At 47.8% G+C, this 22628-nt stretch overlaps 3 non-coding genes and 1 pseudogene across 3 annotated transcripts in view; 1 reads left to right on the forward strand and 3 right to left on the reverse strand.

Moving 5' to 3' along the window:
• Positions 1-954, reverse strand: part of LOC149573711 (25S ribosomal RNA) — a 3346-nt gene extending 2392 nt beyond the window's left edge. Inside the window, exon 1 of the ribosomal RNA XR_016361044.1 lies at positions 1-954. This exon is cut by the window's left edge and continues 2392 nt beyond it. This is a non-coding gene — a ribosomal RNA (25S ribosomal RNA).
• LOC149573708 (uncharacterized) overlaps positions 1-22628 on the forward strand; it is a 150121-nt pseudogene that overhangs the window by 26183 nt on the left and 101310 nt on the right.
• Positions 1179-1332, reverse strand: LOC149573712 (5.8S ribosomal RNA). Its single transcript, XR_016361300.1, has one exon. It is a non-coding gene; the product is annotated as a 5.8S ribosomal RNA (ribosomal RNA).
• On the reverse strand, positions 2040-3850 carry LOC149573713 (18S ribosomal RNA). Its single transcript, XR_016360686.1, has one exon. It is a non-coding gene; the product is annotated as an 18S ribosomal RNA (ribosomal RNA).

Here is a 22628-nt window from a genome sequence, read left to right on the forward strand (position 1 = left end):
CAGCTACTAGACGGTTCGATTAGTCTTTCGCCCCTATACCCAAGTTAGATGAACGATTTGCACGTCAGTATTGTTGCGGGCCTCCACCAGAGTTTCCTCTGGCTTTGCCCTGCTCAGGCATAGTTCACCATCTTTTGGGTCCCAACAGGTGTGCTCGCACTCGAACCCTTCATAGAAGATCAGGTTCGGTCGGTGGTGCACCCCTCGAGAGGGGATCTTTCCAATCAGCTTCCTTGTGCCTCGCAGGTTTTCCCAACCTGCCAACTCGCACACATGTTAGACTCCTTGGTCTGTGTTTCAAGATGGGTCAGATGGAAAGCCCGCTGGCAATCACCACGAGTACACAGGTGCCTGAGAGCCTACCGTAAAGGCGCGTGCTTTGCTCCTCGACCGCCATGACGAAAGTATTTGTGCGACCAAGAAGGTCATGCTTGTGCCATCGCAACAGCCCATGCTGGCACGTCCCCCGAACCGAGCGGCAGACCGGCTCACACCATTCTGCTTCCGATCGGGGCACATCGTCGGCCTCTATCCGCTTCCCTCCTGGCAATTTTGAGCACTCTTTAACTCTCTTTTCAAAGTCCTTTTCATCTTTCCCTCGCGGTACTTGTTTGCTATCGGTCTCTCACTCATATTTAGCCTTGTATAGAATTTACCACCCGATTAGGGCTGCATTCCCAAACAACCTGACTTGCCAACAGCACCTCGTGGTGCGATAGGGTCCAGGCTCGATGGGGCTCTCACCCTCTCTGGCACCCCCTTCTAGGGGACTTGGGCCTGGTCCGTCATTGAGGACGCTTCTACAGACTACAATTCGATAGGCACGACCATTAATTTTCATGCTAGGCTCTTCCCAGTTCGCTCACCGTTACTAGGGGAATCCTGGTAAGTTTCTTTTCCTCTGCTTATTGATATGCTTAAACTCAATGGGTACTCACGTCTGACTTGGGGATGCGGTAGAGATGCAAAAATGCCCACACTATGGTAGGCCGCTAAGCCCAGGATAAAGTTCCTCGCGAGGAATTGTTCGATCGGCCAAAACCAACGTAGGCCTTTGTGAGCCACCGCTTGTCGCGATGGATTGACGGACCTCGTGCTCATTTCAGCCAACCGCGTGCCACTTGTGGACGCGGACGGCCATCTTCACTCCTCGCTGGGGAGGGAAAAATTTTGTAGTGCGATGCCCAAGCAGATGTGCCCTTGGCCGAGGCCTTGGGCACAACTTGCATTCAAAGACTTGATGATTCACGAGATTCTACAATTCACACTAAGTATCACATTTCGCTACATTCTTCATCATGGCGAGAGCTGAGATATCCATTGCCGAGAGTCATGATTTTTTTTTTCTTTTGTCTTTTGGTGACCCAAGCACACAAGGAGCTGGCTCGTGCTTCATTCTTTGGATTTATAAGGTGCGCAATACACTCGTGTGTTGGGTGGTTGACACATCTCAAACCCCGAGCACCCAATGGGTGCGACGAGGAACACTGTAGTGTGTCCCCACTCCATCACCTCGCAAAGGTGGGAGGCGACGCATGGGAGAGCCATGTCAGCAGATGGGGCCCTTGCCCCGCAAATCATGAGAGTGCACCCATCCTAAACACAGAATGCTCCAAGTGATGAGTCAACACACCTGGGCAAGGCAACGGGGGGTTGCAGAAGTCCTGACTTGCCACCGTTGAAATGATGGATCCCTGGCACAGTGCCGCGCACGCGATTAGACCATGAAATCTCAGCAGGGGACGAGGCCCGGACCCCCTCTGAACTGCAACTGAGCAGAGACCTCTCGCTCCGATGCAGACATCATTTGAAGGTACCGATCCTAATCCAGATGGCATCCGAGTCTCTTCTTCACCCCGCGGGGAATCCATGCTTTCGATCACAGGCATTTGATATGACCCTTGACCTCGACGATGCTAGACCCATAGCTTGGCCATCTAGCACATCCCTGTAGGGCTGAGTGTTCGCACATCGCCAAAATTTTAGGGGTGGGGAGGAGGCCAGCTCCATCCCCTACATGATTCAAGGTCTCGAACTGACAATGATCCTACCACAGGTTCACCTACAGTAACCTTGTTACGACTTCTCCTTCCTCTAAATGATAAGGTTTAGTGAACTTCTCGCGACATCGCCGACAGGAACCGCCGTCATTGCCGTGATCCAAACACTTCACTGGATCATTCAATCGGTAGGAGTGACAGGTGGTGTGTACAAAGGGCAGGGACGTAGTCAACGCGAGCTGATGACTTGTGCTTACTAGGAATTCCTTGTTGAAGATCAATAATTGCAATGGTCTATCCCCATCATGATGCAATTTGGCAAGATTTCCCAAACCTTTCGGGCCAGGGAGAGAAACTCGTTGGTTGCATCAGTGTAGCATGCGTGTGGCCTAGAACATCTAAGGGCATCACAGACCTATTATTGCCTCAAACTTCCATGGCCTAGGAGGCCATAGTCCCTCTAAGAAGCTGGCCGTGAAGGGGAACCTCCACGTAGCTAGTTAGCAGGCTGAGGTCTCATTCGTTAACGGAATTAACTAGACAAATCTCTCCACCAACTAAGAATGGCCATGCACCACCACCCATAGAATCAAGAAAGAGCTCTCAATTTGTCAATCCTTACTATGCCTGGACCTGGTAAGTTTCCTCGTGTTGAGTCAAATTAAGCCACAGGCTCCACTCCTGGTGGTGCCCTTCTATCAATTCCTTTAAGTTTCAGCCTTGTGACCATACTCCCCCCGAAACCCAAACACTCTGATTTCTCAGAAGGTGCTGGCAGAGTCCTTAGAGCAACATCCGCCGATCCCTGGTCGGCATCGTTTATGGTTGAGACTAGGACGGTATCTGGTCATCTTTGAGCCCCCAACTTTCATTCTTGATTAATGAAAACATCCTTGGAAAATGCTTTCGCAATGGTTCATCTTCCATAAATCCAAGAATTTCACCTCTGACAATGAAATACAAATGCCCCCGACAGTCCCTATTAATCATTACTCTGGTCCCGAAGGCCAACAGAACAGGACCAGACTCCTATCGCGTTATTCCATGCTAATGTATTCAGAGCATAGGCTTACTTTGAGCACTCTAATTTTTTCAAAAGTAACGGCACCAGAATCGCAACCCAGCCAATTAAGGCCAGGAACACACCGCCGGCAGAAGGGACGTGAGGGCCAGTGCACACCCGAAAGGCGGACTGACCATGATGACCCAAGGTCCAACTATGAGCCTTTTAACTGCAACAACTTAAATATACACTATTGGACCTAGAATTACCATGGCTGCTGGCACCAGACTTTCCCTCCAATGGATCCTCATTAAGGGATTTAGATTGTACTCATTCCAATTACCAGACTCGATGAGCCCAGTATTGTTATTTATTGTCACCACCTCCCCGTGTCAGGATTGGGTAATTTGCGTGCCTACTGCCTTCCTTGGATGTGGTAGCCGTTTCTCAGGCTCCCTCTCCAGAATCGAACCCTAATTCTCTGTCACCCATCACCACCATGGTAGGCCTCTATCCTACCATCAAAAGTTGATAGGGAAGAAATTTGAATGAAGCGTCGCCAGCACAAAGGCCGTCTGATCCGTCGAGTTATCATGAATCACCAGAATAGTGGGCAAGCCTGCACTGGCCTTTTATCTAATAAATGCATCCCTTCCGAGAGTCGAGATTTTGTGCATGTATTAGCTCTAGAATTACTACGGTTATCTGAGTAGCAAAGTACCATCAAAGAAACTATAACTGATTTAATGAGCCATCCGTAGTTTCACAGTCTGAAATAGTTCATACTTAGACATGCATGGCTTAATTTTGAGACAAGCATATGACTACTGGCAGGATCGACCAGGTAGCTTCTAACAATGAGGGGGACCCCCAAGACCTACTACAGCCAAGGGATACCTGCCGCAATGGGAAACCAAAATTTGCGTTCACTCCGTCATGCATCCAAACATAATCTGCCACACAAGCAACAAGAATGACGTTCACAACACATGTAGGACTCGCAACGCTCAAATATTTCACACAAAAGGAAAGTGTCCCATCGTCGATCGGAGAGGGCCAAACATGGAGCCTCAGTTCACAGGCACCTGGGAATAACATCCCGTACGGAACCCTTTACCCTTGAACTTGCTGTCGCCACTACTCGAAAAGAAGCCTTGAGTCTGTACGAGATGCACCACGCACGTAGCCACCTCAATTGTAAGGCCACTCAGAGACATCCATTTCCCAAGCATATGCCTTCTACATGCCGGTTGAGGTGCACCCGCACAGAAAAAATCCTTCTCGATTGCAACAAACATTTTCCCACGACGAAGAGCTGGTTGCCGAAGTGCCAAAGGAGACCGTCGTGCTGAAGGGTGAAGGGCCGTGCAAGTTGAAAACATGGCTGGTTATACGATTGGCGGGGGCATCACTGTGCACGTGACCACCTCAATTATAAGGCCGCTCAAGGGCATCGTGTATAACACCCCCTCCACACATTTATAGGTGATAAGAGCCCGCCCGCATACACGGACATGTCTAACCTCTAGAAAATTTATCCTTTCCCAGCACAGCCTCACTAATCGTTCCCTGTGACATGTGATCTACCAGCACAGGTACAAAAAAGTTCCTATGGGTGAACACTCACACTAGTGTTGTCGGACAAGCTTCAATCTCATGCACATGCACATACTGAAGAACTGCACCGCGAGGGAACCCACCCGCGAGCACTCACATCTCGGCAAAAAGAATTAGTGCAATTTCTTCCCCTAGATAGACACGTTGGGCCTGCACTTGTCAGAGCATTGCAAAGATGAGCACACTGGTTCGCAGGAGCCTGAGAAGAACATATCGTACGAAACCCGTTCCCCCAAAATGCTCGAATCACAAATGCTCGCAGCAGAGTCATAATGCAAAGATGTACACTGCGCACGCGCCCGAGTAAGGACACTCAGAGACATCCATTTCCTAGGCATATGCCCCCTACATGCTTTTTGGTGCACCCTGTACAAATGGCCATACTTCGACAAGCCCTCCCAAAATTTCGCATCTGAAGAGAGATGAAATGCCTTGGGCTTTTTGTCCACACAATGCAAACACCGAATGCTCTCTTTAGGGGGGAGCTGAAGAAGAGTATCTCCTACAAAACCCATGAGCCACATCCATTCAGATCGCACAGGGCAGGACAGGGCATGGAGAGTTTCCGCATCCAAACAAAAATTATCGGTAATACTCTACGCTTCTACTGGCCTAGACCAAAAAGGCTATCATGATAGTGCCATGTACTTCTGTAGGATGAGACAGTGAAGAGGCGAGCATGCATCGAGAATGCACTAGAGAATAAATTATGCGGCAACCAAACCTTTCGCCGGCCCCCCTCTCAATCCCAAGGCTCTACCAATCGGCAAAAACTTAGGGTGGAGAGTGGACCCCTGATGAAATTAGGGACGTCGAGCAATGCACCCGTGCAACCATCTCTTTGCTTCTTGCTGTCTGGGCAGGATAAAAATGCAATGATAGAACGTGCCAATGAGACGGAGCCCTTGGCTAAAAGATACAACTCCATGCACACTCAGCAACAAGTGCATCTTAGAATCGAACACCAAATGTGCAGTGTGTTGCAAGCCGTGCAGACACCTACATATAGGGTATATCCAAAAAAACAAAGCGACAAGTACTTCCCACCAGCTCCGCCATTGCGATTACCAAATGGGATATACTCACCTCCACAGATTAATGACCATCATTATGATCTCGGAATAGATACAAGCACATCGAGCTTCATCCGATCAACTGGATGAATTTCACCTTGAAGGGGCCCAATCCAAAAGTTCCGGAGGTCACCTCCTGGAACTCTCAAGAACAAGGCCCATCTTACATGCAAACTCTACTACTGCACAAACACAGGTTGCAATTAAAGAGAAATTACAAGGCCGTCACAATGGCCCAAGGCCAATGCTCTGACTAAGTCAATTTTCTCTTGCAATCACCATGCCGCCGTTCACAGAGAGATCTCCCCATTCACTTGTGACACGACACACAATCCAAGTGCTAGACGTGAGCTCGCCCTTGAAAGGCCACTTTCCAAGGCATCCCCCGATGACACATTGGAACAACGACCATTGTCGAACCATTCCCAATGTTGTGCCAGTCGAGTTGGCACAGAGGCGACCTTGGGGAGCTCTCGCGTAGCAATCGGGATATGCTTTCGTACCCATCTCTCACAAAGACCAATGTTAGCTGTGAAAAAATTTGGAATCCAAGGGCTCGCATCCATCGATATCGTCGGCACTGGGTCTATATACAAAGGCCACGGAGAGGTTCCGAGAAGAGAAGCCCCCCCTGCTTGCTCGCACAAACATCCCAAATTCTAGACACAAGCTCCCACCCTTAGCATTGCTCTCCAGATCACCTCAATTACACATTGGAATGACAACTGCTGTCGAAAAACTCCCAAAATTGTGGCTATGGAGTGAGAGAGAAGAGCAGCTTTTGGGAGAGGCGCATAGCAAACGGGCTGCTCCTTCATTCTACTCTTATATATAGATCCAATGTCGCTAATTTCATTTGGAATCCAGGGTGCATTCGTCCTTGCCCACATGAGCAATGGCTCTTCTGATCGAATGGCCATGGGGAGCTTCCGATAACAAAGGCTCCCTTGTCACTCGTGATGCGTAGCCCAACTGCTAGACGACGGCTCGCCCTTCAGATCGCTGCCCAGGCAACCACCACAATGGCACCATTGGAAAGACAACCGCTACCGAACCATTCCAAAAATTTTGTGCCAAAGAAGTTGTTGCGAAGAGAATGACTCTGGGGAGAGAGCACTCACATAGAAAAATCGGGATGGCTTCACGGCCCTTCCAATAGAAATGATGTTGGTGCCAATAATCGAAATCCGAATAACATGTCTTTCTCAAACACCAACACCGATTCTATTGGGGAGGGTCACCGAGAGCTTTTGTTATCAAAGCCTCCCATTGTAGCCACGATAGGCACGCAAAAATTTTTTCTAGAGTGCCAAGCACCCACCTCATGGCTAGAGACAAGGGCTCTCCATTAGATCAACTTCAAAATCACAGAACAGATGCGCTGTAGAATGACAACCACTACCAAGTCTCTTTCATAATTGCGTCGGTCGAGTAATCGAAGAAGGTGATCTAAGAGAGGGTCCAGGCGTAGGCATTCGTTGGGGGATTCATGCCGATGGCATAAATTTATGCAATACCCGAGCAACACTGGACAGAGGTGCTAGATGAGGGCTCCCATTTTAGATCGAGTTTTAAAATCACCAAGAAGACACGGTGAGAGCTGGCAACCCTTTTCCAAAATTGAGCTAGCTGAGTGAAAAGAAAACATGATCTAGAGGAGAATCCAGGAATAGCACCCTCGAGGGTGGGCTTCATGCCCCTCTAATTGATTCAACGTCGGTGTCCACCGTTTCAAAATCTGACATATCCATTTGCCCTGACAACAGTGTTAAATCAATGAGGGGGGAATGAGAGAGGCTCGTGGCAACCACCTCTCCCATTGTAGCCATGATAGGCATGCAAAAAATCTTGCTAGAGCACCGAAGCACCCACCCTCATGGCTATAGACAAGGGCTCACCATTATATCAACTTCGAAATTGCAGAACAGACGCTGTGTAGAATGGCAACTGCTGCCAAGTCTCTTCCATAATTGCGTCGGTCGAGTGATCAAAGAAGGTGATCTAAGAAAGGGTCCAAGCATAGGCATTCGTTGGGGGATTTGCGCCGATCGCATAAATTTATGCAACACCCGAGCAACACCAGATGGAGGTGCTAGAGGAGGGCTCCAATTTTAGATCAAGTTTTAAAATCACCAAGTAGATGCAGTGAGGGCTGGCAACCGTTGCCAAACCTTTTTCTGAAATTGTGCCAAGTGAGTGACAAGAAAATATGATCTAAAGGAGAGTCCAGGTATAGCACCCATGAGGGTGGGCTTCATGCCCCTCTAATTGATTCAATGTCGGCGTCCACTGTTTCAAAATCTGACATATCCATCCTCCCTGATAGTGGCATTGAATCAATGAGGGGGGCACAGGAGAGGCTCACGGAAAACACCTCTCCCATTGTAGCCATGATAGGCATGAAAAAAATTTTGCTAGAGTGCCAAGCACCCACCTCATGGCTATAGACAAGGGCTCACCATTAGATCAACTTCAAAATCGCAGAACAGACGCGCTGTAGAGTGGCAACCACTGCCAAGTCTCTTTCATAATTGTGTCAGTCGAGTAATCGAAGAAGGTGATCTAAGAGAGGGTCCAAGCGTAGGCATTCGTTGGGGGATTCGCGCCGATGGCATAAATTTATGCAATACCCAAGCAACATCGAACGGAGGTGCTAGAGGAGGGCTCCCATTTTAGATCAAGTTTTAAAATCACCAAGTAGACGCGGTGAGGGCTGGCAACCGCTGCCAAACCTTTTTCCGAAATTGCGCCAACTGAGTGACAAGAAAACATGATCTAAAGGAGAGTCCAAGAATAGCACCCTCGAGGGTGGGCTTCATGCCCCTCTAATTGATTCAATGTCGGCGTCCACCATTTCAAAATCTAACATATCCATCCGCCCTGACAGCGGCATTGAATCAATGAGGGGGGCATGGGAGAGGCTCACAGCAACCACCTCTCCCATTGTAGCCACAATAGGCATGCAAAAAAATTTTCTAGAGCGCCAAGCACCCACCTCATGGCTATAGACAAGGGCTCACCATTAGATCAACTTCGAAATCGCAGAACAGATGCGGTGTAGAATGGAAACCGCTGCCAAGTCTCCTCCGTAATTACGTCAGTCAAGTGTTCGAAGAAGGTGATCTAAGAGAGGGTCCAAGTGTAGGCCTTTGTTGGGGGATTTGCGCCGATGGCATAAATTTATGCAATACCCAAGCAACACTGAATGAAGGTGCTAGACGAGGGCTCCCGTTTTAGATCAATTTTTAAAATCACCAAGTAGACGCGGTGAGGGCTGGCAACCACTGCTAAACCTTTTTCTGAAATTGTGCTAGCTGAGTGACAAGAAAACATGATCTAAAGGAGAGTCCAGGTATAGCACCCATGAGGGTGGGCTTCATGCCCCTCTAATTGATTGAACATCGGCGTCCACCATTTCAAAATCTGACATATCCATTCGCCCTGACAGTGGCGTTGAATCAATGAGGGGGGCATGGGAGAGGCTCACGGCAACCACCTCTCCCATTGTAGCCATGATAGGCATGCAAGAAATTTTGCTACAGTTCCAAGCACCCACCTCATGGGTAGAGACAAGGGTTTGCCATTAGATCAACTTTGAAATCGCAGAATAGATGCGGTGCAGAATGGCAACCACTGTGAAGTCTCTTCCATAATTGCGTCGATCGAGTGATTAAAGAAGGTGATCTAAGAGAGGGTCCAAGCATTAGGCATTCGTTGGGGGATTTGCACCGATGGCATAAATTTATGCAGTACTCGAGCAACACCGGACGAAGGTGGTAGACGAGGGCTCCCGTTTTAGATCGAGCTTTAAAATCACCAAGTAGACGCGGTGAGGGCTAGCAACCGTTGCCAAACCTTTTTCTAAAATTGTGCCAGCTGAGTTACAAGAAAACATGATCTAAAGGAGAGTCTAGGAATAGCACCCTCGAGGGTTGGCTTTATGCCCCTCTAATTGATTCAACATCAGCGTCCACCGTTTCAAAATCCGACATATCCATCCACCCTGACAAAAGTGTTGAATCAATGAGGGGGGCATGGGAGAGGCTCGTGGCAACCACCTCTCCCATTCTAGCCATGATAGGCATGCAAAAAAAATTTCTAGAGTGCCAAGCACCCACCTCATGGCTATAGACAAGGGCTCGCCATTAGGATCAACTTCAAAATTGCAGAACAGATGCGGTGTAGAATGGCAACCGCTGCCAAGTCTCCTCCATAATCGCGTCAGTTGAGTGATCGAAGAAGGTAATCTAAGAGAGGGTCCAAGCATAGGCCTTCATTGGGGGATTTGCGCCGATGGCATAAATTTATGAAATACCCGAGCAACACCAGATGGAGGTGCTAGACGAGGGCTCCCATTTTAGATCAAGTTTTAAAATCACCAAGTAGATGCAGTGAGGGCTAGCAACCGCTGCCAAACCTATTTCCAAAATTGTGCCAGTTGAGTGACAAGAGAACATGATCTAAAGGAGATTCCAAGAATAGCACCCTCAAGGGTGGGCTTCATGCCCCTCTAATTGATTCAACATCGGCGTCCACCGTTTCAAAATCCAACATATCCATCCACCCTGACAACGGCGTTGAATCAATGAGGGGGGCACGGGAGAGGCTCGCGGCAACCACCTTTCCCATTATAGCCACGATAGGCACGCAAAAAATTTTGCTAGAGCGCCAAGCACCCACCTCATGGCTAAAGACAAGGGCTTGTCATTAGATCAACTTCAAAATCGCAGAACAGACGCGGTGTAGAATGGCAACCGTTGCCAAGTCTCTTCCATAGTTGTGTCGATCGAGTGATCTAAGATGGTGATCTAAGAGAGGGTCCAAGCAGAGGCATTCGTTGGGGGATTCATGCCAATAACATAAATTTATGCATTACCCAAGCAACACCGGATGGAGGTGCTAGACGAGGGCTCCCGTTTTAGATCGATTTTTAAAATCACCAAGTAGACGCGATGAGGTTTGGCAACTGCTGCCAAACCTTTTTCTGAAATTGCACCAGCTGAGTGACAAGAAAACATGATCTAAAGGAGAGTCAAGGAATAGCACATCGAGGGTGGGCTTCATGCCCCTCTAATTTATTCAATGTCGGTGACCATCATTTCAAAATCTGACATATCCATCTGCCTTGACACCGACATTGAATCAATGAGAGGGGCACGGCAGAGGCTCACGGTAACCACCTCTCCTATATAAGCTATTAGTGTGAGGCTTGCTCTCCATTAGAAATTCACGAACACACCGACAACTACCTTAAAAATCCAAATCCTTGAAAATTCTGACCAAACAGCCATTCACGACCCAATTTTTTATGAGGTCGGCAGAGGAGCAAAAGATTGTCATGGAGCCAATTTTTTGTGAGTTCATGGAGCCAAGGGACTGAAATGCTCATCGAGCTCATCTGATCAACTGGATGAATTTCACCTTGAAGGGGGCCCAATCCAAAAGTTCTGGAGGTCATCTCCTGGAACTCTCAAGAACAAGGCCCATCTTACATGCAAACTCTGCTACTGCGCAAACATAGTTTGCAATTAAAGAGAAATTGCAAGGCCGTCACAATGGCCCGAGGCCAATGCTTTGACTAAGTCAATTTTCTCTTGCAATCACCATGTTGCCGTTCACAGAGAGATCTCCCCATTCACTTGTAACGTGACGCATAATCCAAGTGCTAGATGCGAGCTCTCCCTTGAAAGAAAGACCACTTTCCAAGATATCCCCCGATGACACATTGGAATGACAATCGTTGTCAAACCATTCCCAATGTTGTGCCGATCGAGTTGGCACAGAGGCGACCTTAGGGAGCTCCCACGTAGCAATCGGGATGTGCTTTCATGCCCATCTCTCAGAAAAACCAATGTTAGCTATGAACAAATATGGAATCCAAGGGCTCACATCCATCGATATCATCACCACTAGGTCTATATACAAAGTCCACGGAAAGGTTTCGATAAGAGAAGCTCCCCTGCTCGCTCGCACAAACATCCCAAATTCTAGACACAAGCTCCTGCCCTTAGAGCATCACTCTCCAGATCACCGCAATGACACATTGGAATGACAACCACTTTCGAACAACTCCCGAAATTGTTGCAATGGAGTGAGAAACAAGAGCAACTTTGGGGAGCTGCGCATAGCGAATGGGCTACTGCTACTTCATTTCGCTCTTATATAGATCCAACATTGTTGATTTCATTTGGAATCCAAGGTTGCATTTTTCCTTGCTCACACAAGCAATGGCTCTTCTAATTGAATGGCCACAGGGAGCTTCCGATAACATAGGCTCCCTTGTCACTCATGATGGGCAGCCCAACTGCTAGACAACGGCTCACCCTTCAGATCACTGCCCAAGAAACCACCACAACGGCACCATTGGAACGATAACCACTGCCAAACCATTTTGAAAATTTTGTGCCAAAGAAGTTGTTACATAGAGAATGACTCTGGGGAGAGAGCCCTCACATAGCAAAATTGGGATGGCTTCACGACCCTCCCAATAGAAATGATGTTGGTGCCAGTATTCGAAAACTGAATATCGTGTCTTTTGCGAACACCAGCACTGATTCTATTGGGGGAGGGTCGCAGAGAGCTTTTGTTATCAAAGCTCCCATTGTAGCCGCAATAGGCACACAAAAAATTTCTAGAGCCCCAAGCACCCCACCTCATGGCTAGACAAGGGCTCGCGATTAGATCAACTTTGAAATCGCTGAACAGATGCGCTGATAGCAAAAATTTATGCAATACCCGAGCAACACCAGACAGAGGTGCTAGACGAGGGCTCCCATTTTAGATCAGGTTTTAAAATCACTAGGTAGACGCAGTGAGGGCTGGCAACCACTGCCAAACCTTTTTTTGAAATTGCGCCAGCTAAGTGACAACAAAACAAGATCTAAAGGAGAGTCCAAGAATAGCACCTCAAGGGTGGGCCTCATGCCCCTCTAATTGATTCAAAGTCGGCATCCATCATTTCAAAATTTGACATATCCGTCCACCTTGACACCGGCATTGAATCAATGAGGGGGGCATGGGAGAGGATTGCGACAACCACCTCTCCCATTGTTGCCACGATAGGCATGCAAAAAATTGCTAGAGCCCCAAGCACCCACATCAAGGCTAGACAAGGGCTCTCCATTAGATATACTTCGAAATCGCAGAACAGACATGCTGTAGAATGGCAACCGCTGCCAAGTCTCTTCCATAATTACATCGGTCGAGTGATCGAAGAAGGTGATCTAAGAGAGGGTCCAAGGGTAGGGCATTCATTGGGGGATTCACGTCGATAGCAAAAATTTATGCAATACCCGAGCAACAACAAACAGAGGTGCTAGACGAGGGCTCCCATTTTAGATCAAGTCTTAAAATCACCAAGTAGACTCGGTGAGGGCTGGCAACCACTGCCAAACCTTTTTCCGAAATTGCACTAGCTAAGTGACAAGAAAAAATGATCTAAAGGAGAGTCCAGGAATAGCACCCTCGAGGGTGGGCTTCATGCCCCTCTAATTGATTCAACGTCGGCGTCCACCATTTCAAAATCTAACATACCCATCTGCCCTGACAGCGGTGTTGAATCAATGAGGGGGGCATGGGAGAGGCTCATGGCAACCACCTCTCCCATTGTAGCCGTGATAGGCATGCAAAAATTTTTTTGCTAGAGCGCCAAGCACCCACCTCATGGCTATAGACAACGGCTCGCCATTAGATCAACTTCGAAATCACTATCATTGATTTCGTTTGGAATCCAAGGATGCATTCATCCTTTCTCACAAAAGAAATGGATCTTCTCATCGAATGGCCATGGGGAGCTTCCGATTACAAAGGCTCCCTTGTCACTCGTGATGCGCAGCCCAATAGCTAGATGACAGCTCGCCCTTCAGATCGCTGCTCAAGCAACCACCACAATGGCACCATTGGAACGACAACTGCTGCCGAACCATTCCAAAAATTTTGGGCCAAAGAAGTTGTTGCAAAGAGAACCACTCTGGGGAGAGAGCACTCGCATAGAAAAATTGGGATGGCTTCACGGCCCTTCCAATAGAAACAATGCTGGTGCCAATATTCCAAATCTGAATAACGTGTCTTTCTCGAACACCAGCACTGATTCTATTGGGGAGGGTCGCCGAGAGCTTTTTTTATCAAAGCCTCCCATTGTAGCCATGATAGGCACACAAAAAATATTTGCTAGAGTGCCAAGCACCCACCTCATGGCTAGAGACAAGGGCTCGCCATTAAGATCAACTTCAAAATCGCAGAACAGATGCGTTGTAGAATGGCAACCGCTGCCAAGTCTCTTCCGTAATTGCGTCACTCAAGTGATCGAAGAAGGTGATCTAAGAGAGGGTCCAAGCATAGGCATTCATTGGGGGATTCACACCGATAGAAAAAATTCATGCAATACCCGAGCAACATCGGACGGAGGTGCTAGATGAGGGCTCCCATTTTAGATCAAGTTTTAAAATCACCAAGTAGACGCGGTGAGGGTTGGCAACCAATGCCAAACTTTTTTCCGAAATTGCGTTGGCTGAGTGACAAGAAAACATGATCTAAAGGAGAGTCAAGGAATAGCACCTTGAGGGTGGGCTTCATGCCCCTCCAATTGATTCAACGTCAGCGTCCATGATTTCAAAATCTGACATTTCCATCTGCCTTGACACCAGTGTTGAATCAATGAGAGGGGCATGGGAGAGGCTCACGGCAACAACCTCTCCTATATAAGCTATTAGTGCAAGGCTCGCTCTACATTAGAAATTAGCGAACACATCGACATCTGCCTTAAAAATCCAAATCATTGAAAATTCTGACCAAACAGCCATCCACGACCCATTTTTTTATGAGGTCGTCTAAGGAGCAAAAGATTGTCATCGGTTAGGAGATGTGAATTCATGGAGCCAACGGACTGAAATGGTCATCAAGCTCATCCGATCAACTGGATGAATTTCACCTTGAAGGGGCCCAATCCAAAAGTTCTGGAGGTTATCTCCTGGAACTCTCAAGAACAAGGCCCATCTTACTTGAAAACTTTGCTACTACGCAAACATAGGTTGCAATTAAAGAGAAATTGCAAGGCCATCATAGTGGCCCGAGGCCAATGCTTTGACTAAGTCAATTTTCTCTTGCAATCACCATGCCAACGTTCACAGAGAGATCTCCCCATTTACTTGTGACGTGACACACAATCCAAGTGCTAGACGCGAGCTCACCCTTGAAAGGCCACTTTCCAAGACATCCTGCGATGACACATTGGAACGACAACCACTGTCGAACCATTCCCAATGTTGTGCCGATCGAGTTGGCATAGAGGCGACCTTAGGGAGCTCCTGCATAGCAATCAGGATGTGCTCTCATACCCATCTCTCACAAAAACCAATATGTTAGCTGTGAACAAATTTAGAATCCAAGGCTCGTATACATCGATATCGTCGGCACTGGGTCTATATATTCAAAGGCCACAGAGAGGTTCGGATAAGAGAAGCTCACCTGCTCGCTCGCACAAACATCCCAAATGCTAGACACAAGCTCCTGCCCTTAGCATCGCTCTCCAAATCACCAGAATGACACATTGGAATGACAACTGCTGTCAAAAAACCCCCAAATTTGTGTCGATGGAGTGAGAAAGACGAGAAACTTTGGGGAGCCGTGCATAGCAAACGGGCTGCTGCTTCATTCCGCTCTTATATATAGATCCGATGTCATTGATTTCATTTGGAATTCGAGGCTGCATTTGTCCTTGCTCACACAAGCAATGGCTCTTCTCATCAAATGGTCACAGGGAGCTTCCAATTACAAAGGCTCCCTTGTCACTCGTGATGCGCAGCCCAACTGCTAGACGATGGCTCACCCTTCAGATCGCTGCCCAGGCAACCACCACAATCGCGCCATTAGAATGACAACCGCTGCCGAACCATTCCAAAAATATTTTTTCCAAAGAAGTTGTTGCAAAGAGAATGACTCTGGGGAGAGAGCCCTCGCATAGCAAAATTAGGATGGCTTCATGGCCCTCCCAATAGAAACGATGATGGTGCCAATATTCCAAATCCGAATAACGTGTCTTTCTCAAACACCAGCACCGATTCTATTGGGTCAATATCATCGGCACTGGGTCTATATTCAAAGGCCACAGAGAGGTTTCGATAAGAGAAGCTCCACTGCTCGCTTGCACAAACATCCCAAAATGCTAGATGCAAGCTCTCGCCCTTAGCATCGCTCTCCAAATCACTGCAATGACACATTGGAATGACAATCACTGTCGAACAACTCCTAAATTTGTGCCGATGAAGTGAGAAGGAAGAGCCAAATCGGGTCGACGAAAATGGCTAAGCCAGATCGGGTCGGCTAGCATGGCTCGGCCACCATTTTTCGCCGAGAGCTTTCGATATTAAAGCTCCCATGTAGCCGCAATCAAAAGGAGAGGCAAGGAAAAGCACCAATATCACTTCATGCCCCTTTCATTGATTCAACATCAGCATACACCATTTGAAAACCCAACAATCCGATCCGCCTAGACACCAATGTTGAATCAATGAAAGGGGCATGGGAGAGGCTCGCGGCAACAACCTCTCCTATATAAGCTATTAGTGCGAGGCTCGCTCTGCATTAGAAATCTACGATAGCACGGACAACTCCCTTAAAAATCCAATTCAATGAAAAATGTGACCAAACAGCCATCCACGACACCATTTTTGGAGCTCGCCCAGAACGGCTCGGCCAGCATGGCTCGGCCAGATCGGCTCGGCCAGAATGGTGACTTGGTGACTTGGTGAGAGTACTTGGAACTGTCAAGAACAAAGGCCAATCTTACATGCAAACTCTTCTACTGCACAAACATAGGTTGCAATTATAGAGAAATTGCAAGGCCTTCACAATGGCCTGAGGCCAATGCTCCGACTACTAAGTCAATTTTCTCTTGCAATCGCCATGCTGCCGTTCACAGAGAGATCTCTTGATTCACTTGTGATGACACACAATCCAAGTGCTAGAAGCGAGCTCGCCCTTGAAAGGTTGCGTTCCAAGATATCCCGATGACACATTGGAATGACAACCACTGTCGAACCATTCCCAATGTTGTGCCGATCGAGTTGGCATAGAGGCGATCTTAGGGAGCTCCCGCATAGCAATCGAGAAGTTCTTTCGTACACTTCTCTCACAAAAACCAATGTTAGCTGAACAAATTTAGAATCCAAGGCCCGTATCCATCGATATCGTCGGCATTGGGTCTATATTCAAAGGCCACAGAGAGGTTCCGATAAGAGAAGCTCCACTGCTCGCTTGCACAAACATCCCCAAATGCTAGACGCAAGCTCCCACCCTTAGCATCGCTCTCCAGATCACCGAAATGACACATTGGAATGACAACCACTATCGAAAAACTCTCAAATTTGTGTCGATGGAGTGAGAAAGAAGAGTCAGATCGGGTCGATGAAAATGGCTAAGCCAGATCGGGTTGGCCAGCATGGCTCGCCCACCATTTTTCGCCAAGAGCTTTCGATATTAAAGCTCTCATGTAGCCGCGATAAGTACACCATGACAAATTGCTAGAGCGCCAAGCACCCATAATAGAAAATTGCCATTATACCAAGCAACGCCAGAGTGCTAGACAAGGGTTCATATTTAGATCAGGTTTTAAAATCACCAAAAAGACACACCATGGATCAGCAACCACTGCCTCACCTTTTCCAAAATTGAGTCATTGGAAAACATGATCTAAAGGAGAGCCGAGGAAAAGCACTGAGATCGCTTCATGCCCCTTTCATTGATTCAACATCAGCATACACTGTTTGAAAACCTAACAATCCGATCTGCCTAGACACCTATGTTGAATCAATGAAAGGCACATGGAAGAGGCTCACGGCAACAACCTCTCCTATATAAGCTATTAGTGCGAGGCTCGCTCTGCATTAGAAATTTGCGATAGCATGGACAACTCCCTTAAAAATCCAATTCAATGAAAAATGTGACCAAACAACCATCCACGACACCATTTTTTGAGCTCGGCCAGATTGGGTCAGCCAGCATGGCTCGTTCAAATCGGCTCGGCTAGAATGGCTCGCCCAGATCGGGTTGACCAGAATGGCTCGCCCAGATCGGCTCGGCTAGATCGGGTCGGCCACCGTGGCTCACCCAGATCGGCTTGGCCAGGCTGGCTCGCCCACCATTTTTCAAGGACACTACCTCCCCTATATAAGCTATTAGTGCAAGCCTTACTCTACATCAGAAATGTACATTCAGTGCACAAGTACCTTAAAACCCAATTCAATGAAAAATGTGACCAAACAACCATCGACGACACTGTTTTTGGAGCTTGCCCAGATCAGCTCGGCCAACATGGCTCGCCCAGATCGGCTCGGCCAGCATGGCTCGCATAGAATGGCTCGCCCAGATTGGCTCACCCAGGCTAGCTCGCCCACCATTTTTCAAGCATACTACCTCCCCTATATAAGCTATTAGTGCAAGCCTTACTCTACATCAGAAATGTACATTCAGTGCACAAGTACCTTAAAACCCAATTCAATGAAAAATGTGACCGAATAGCCATCCACGACCCCATTTTTCATGAGGTTGTCAACGCAGACAAAGATTGGCATTGGTTAGGCAATTTGATTGCATCAGTCAGGGGGGTAAATTGATCAATTTTTGGAGACCAACTAGAATGGCTCGACGACCATTTTATATCGGAAGCTACCCGATTTGAGAATTATGACTCAAGTAGAATCGCTCGGGTACCCATTTTATGAACTTAAAGAGTCAACTTGGTGGGCCGACCTGGCAGGTTGACTTGATGAACAAACTTAAAGAGTCGACTTGGTGAGAGTACTTGGTGGGCTGACCTGGCAAGGTGACTTGATGAACTAACTTAAAGAGTCGACTTGGTGAGAGTACTCGGTGGGCTTCCCTAGTCATGTGACTCGATGAACGAACTTAAAGAGTCAACTTGGTGGGCCGACTTGGCCGGGTGACTTGATGAACAAACTTAAAGAGTTGACTCGGTGGGTCAAACTAGCAGGATGACTTGGTGAGAGTACTTGGTGGGCTGACTTGGCATTGTGACTCGATGAACGAACTTAGAGAGTCGACTTTGCGAGAGTGCTTGGTGGGTCGAACTGGCAAGGTGACTTGATGAACAAACTTAAAGAGTCAACTTGGTGAGAGAACTTGGTGGGCCAAGTTGGCGGGGTGAATCGATGAACGAACCTAAAGAGTCAACTTTGTGAGAGTACTTGGTGGGCCGACCTAGCGGGGTGACTTGATGACCGAACTTAAACGGTCGACTTGGTGAGAGTACTTGGTGGGCTGACCTGGCAGAGTGACTTGATGAACGAACTTAGAGAGTCGACTTTGTGAGAGTACTTGGTGGGGTGACTTGATGAACAAACCTAAAGAGTTGACCTGGTGAGAGTACTTGGTGGGTCGACCTGGCGGGGTGACTTGATGAGTCAACTTAAAGAGCCGACTTGGTGAGAGTACTTGGTGGGGTGACCTGGCGGGGTGACTTGATGAATGAACTTAAAGAATCGACCTTGTGGGCCGACTTGGCAGAGTGACTTCATGAACGAACTTAAAGAGTCCACTTGGTGGGCCGACCTGGCAGGGAGACTTGATGAACGAACTGAAAGAGTCAACTTGGTGAGAGTAATTTGTGGGCTGACCTGGCAGGGTGACTTGATGAATGAACTTAAGGAGTCGACTTGGTGGGGTGACTTGATGAACGCACTTGAAGGGTCGACTTGGTGGGGTGAATCAATGGATAGACCTAAAGAGTTGACTTGGTGAGAGTACTTGGTGGGGCGACTTGATGAACAGACTTAAAGAGTCGACTTGGTGAGAGTACTTGGTGGGGTGACTTGATGAGCGCACTTGAAGAATCGACTTGGTTAGAGTACTTGGTGGGGTGACTTGATGAACGGACTCAAAGATTCGACTTGCTGAGAGTACTTGGTGGCTCGACTTGATGAGCAAACTTAAAGAGTTCACTTGGTGAGAGTACTTGGCGGGGTGAATTGATGAACAGAATTAAAGAATTGACTTGGTGGGAGTACTTGGTTGGCCGAACTGGTGGGGTGACTTGATGAACGGACATAAAGAGTCAACTTGGTGGGAGTACTTGGTTGGCCGAACTGGTGCTTGTTCTGGTGACTTGATGAATGGACTTAAAGAGTTGACTTGGTGGGGTCACGTGATGAAAGGACTTAAAGAGTTGACTTGGTGAGAGTACTTGGTGGGGTGACTTGATGAAAGACCTTAAAGGGTCGACTTGGCAGGGCGACTTTGTGAACAGACCTAAAGAGTTGACTCGGTGAGAGCACTTGGTGGGGTGACCTGATGAATGGACTTAAAGAGTTGACTTGGTGAGAGTACTTGGTGGCTTGACTTGATGAGCAGACTCAAACAGTCCACTTGGTGAGAGTGCTTGGCAGGGTGAACTGATGAACGGAATTAAAGAGTCGACTTGGTGGGAGTACCTAGTGGGGTGACTTGATGAAGTGACATAAAGAGTCAACTTGGTGAGAGTACTTGTTTTGGTGACTTAATGAACGGACTTAAATAGTCAACCTGGTGGGATGACTTGATGAAAGGACTTAAAGAGTCGACGTGGTGAGAGTACTTGGTGGGGTGACTTGATGAACGCACTTGAAGAATTGACTTGGTTAGAGTACTTGGTGGGGTGACTTGATGAATGGACTCAAAGACTCGAGTTGGTGAGAGTACTTGGTGGCTCGACTAGATGAGCAGACTTAAAGAGTCAACTTGGTGAGAGTACTTTTCAGGGTGAACTGATGAACGAACTTAAAGAGTCGACTTGCTGGGAGTACTTGGTGGGCCAACCTGGTGGGGTGACTTGATGAACGGACTTAAAGTGTTGACTTGGTTAGAGTACTTTTTCTGGTGACTTGATGAACAGAATTGAAGAGTCGACTTGGTGGGGTGACTTGATGAAAGGACTTAAAGAGTCAACTTGGTGAGAGTACTTGGTGGGGCGACTCGATGAACGGACTTAAAGGGTTGACTTGGTGGGGTGACTTGATCAACGCACTTGAAGGGTCGAGTTGGTGGGGTGACTTGATGAACGGACCTAAAGAGTTGACCGAGTGAGAGTAATTGGTGGGGTGACTTGATGAACAGAGTTAAAGAGTCGACTTGGTGAGAGTACTTGGTCGGGTGACTTGATGAACGCACTTGAAGAATCAACTTCGTTAGAGTACTTGGTGGGGTGACTTGATGAACGAACTTAAAGAATCAACTTGGTGGGCCAACCTGGCAGGGTGACTTGATGAACAAACTTAGAGAGTCGACTTAGTGAGAGTACTTGGTGACTTGGTGGGCCGACCTGGCCAGGTGACTTGATGAACGAACTTAAAGAGTCCAATTGGTGGGCCGACCTGGCGGGATGACTTGATGAATGAACCTAAAGAGTCGACTTGGTGAGATTACTTGGTGGGTAGACATAGTGGGGTGATTTGATGAACGAACTTAAAGAGTTGACTTGGTGAGAGTACCTGGTGGGGTGACTTGATGAACGAACCTAAAGAGTCAACTTGGTGGGCCGACCTGGCAGGGTGACTTGATGAATGAACTTAAAGAGTCGACTTGGTGGGCCGACCTAGCAGGGTGACTTGATGAACAAACTTAAAGAGTCGACTTGGTGAGAGTACTTGGTGGGCCGACCTGGCAAGGTGACTTGATGAGCTAAATTAAAGAGTCAACTTGGTGAGAGTACTTAGTGGTCTGACCTGGTCACATGACTTGATGAACGAACTTAAAGAGTCAACTTGGTGGGCCGACTTGGCTGGGTGACTTGATGAACGAACTTAAAGAGTCAACCTTGTGGGCCAACCTGGCGGGGTGACTTGGTGAGAGTACTTGGTGGCTGACCTGGCAAGGTGACTCAATTAACGAACTTAGAGAGTCGACTTTGCGAGAGCACTTGGTGGGTCGAACTGGCGGGCTGACTTGATGAACAAACTTAAAGAGTCAACTTGGTGAGAGAACTTGGTGGGCCGAGCTAGCAGGGTGAATTGATGAACGAACCTAAAGAGTCAACTTTGTGAGAGTACTTGGTGGGCCAACCTGGCCGGGTGACTTGATGACCAAACTTAAAGGGTCAACTTGGTGAGAGTACTTGGTGGGCCGACCTGGCTAAGCGACTTGATGAACGAACATAGAGAGTCGACATTGTGAGAGTACTTGGTGGGGTGACTTGATGAAAAAACCTAAAGAGTCAACCCAGTGAGAGTACTTGGTGGGCCGACCTGGCGAGGTGACTTGATAAGCAAACTTGAAGAGTCGACTTGGTGAGAGTACTTTGTGGGATGACCTGGCGGGGTGACTTGATGAATGAACTTAAAGAGTCGACCTTGTGGGCCGACTTGGCAGAGTGACTTCATGAACAAACTTAAAGAGTCCACTTGGTGGGCCGACCTGGCAGGGTGAACTGATGAACGAACTTAAAGAGTCAACTTGGTGAGAGTAATTTGTGGGCTAACCTAGCGGGGTGACTTGATGAATTAACTTAAAGAGTCGACTTGGTGGGGTGACTTGATGAGCGCACTTGAAGGGTTGACTTGGTGGGGTGACTCTATGAACGGACCTAAAGAGTTGACTTGGTGAGAGCACTTGGTGGGGTGACTTGATGAATAGACTCAAAGAGTCAACTTGGTGAGAGTAATTGGTGGGGTGACTTGATGAGCGCACTTGAAGAATCAACTTGGTTAGAGTACTTGGTGGGGTGACTTGATGAACGGACTCAAAGAGTCGACTTGCTAAGAGTACTTGGTGGCTCGATTTGATGAGCAGACTTAAAGAGTCCACTTGGTGAGAGTACTTGGCAGGGTGAACTGATGAACGGACTTAAAGAATTGACTTGGTGAGAGTACTTGGTTGGCCGAACTGGTGGGGTGACTTGATGAACGGACATAAAGAGTCAACTTGGTGAGAGTACTTGTACTTGTTCTG

Source organism: Cupressus sempervirens, chromosome 2, assembly GCF_028749045.1.
Source record: "Cupressus sempervirens isolate cs-2001-9-10 chromosome 2, ASM2874904v1, whole genome shotgun sequence".
In the NCBI taxonomy this organism is placed as follows: domain Eukaryota; kingdom Viridiplantae; phylum Streptophyta; class Pinopsida; order Cupressales; family Cupressaceae; genus Cupressus; species Cupressus sempervirens.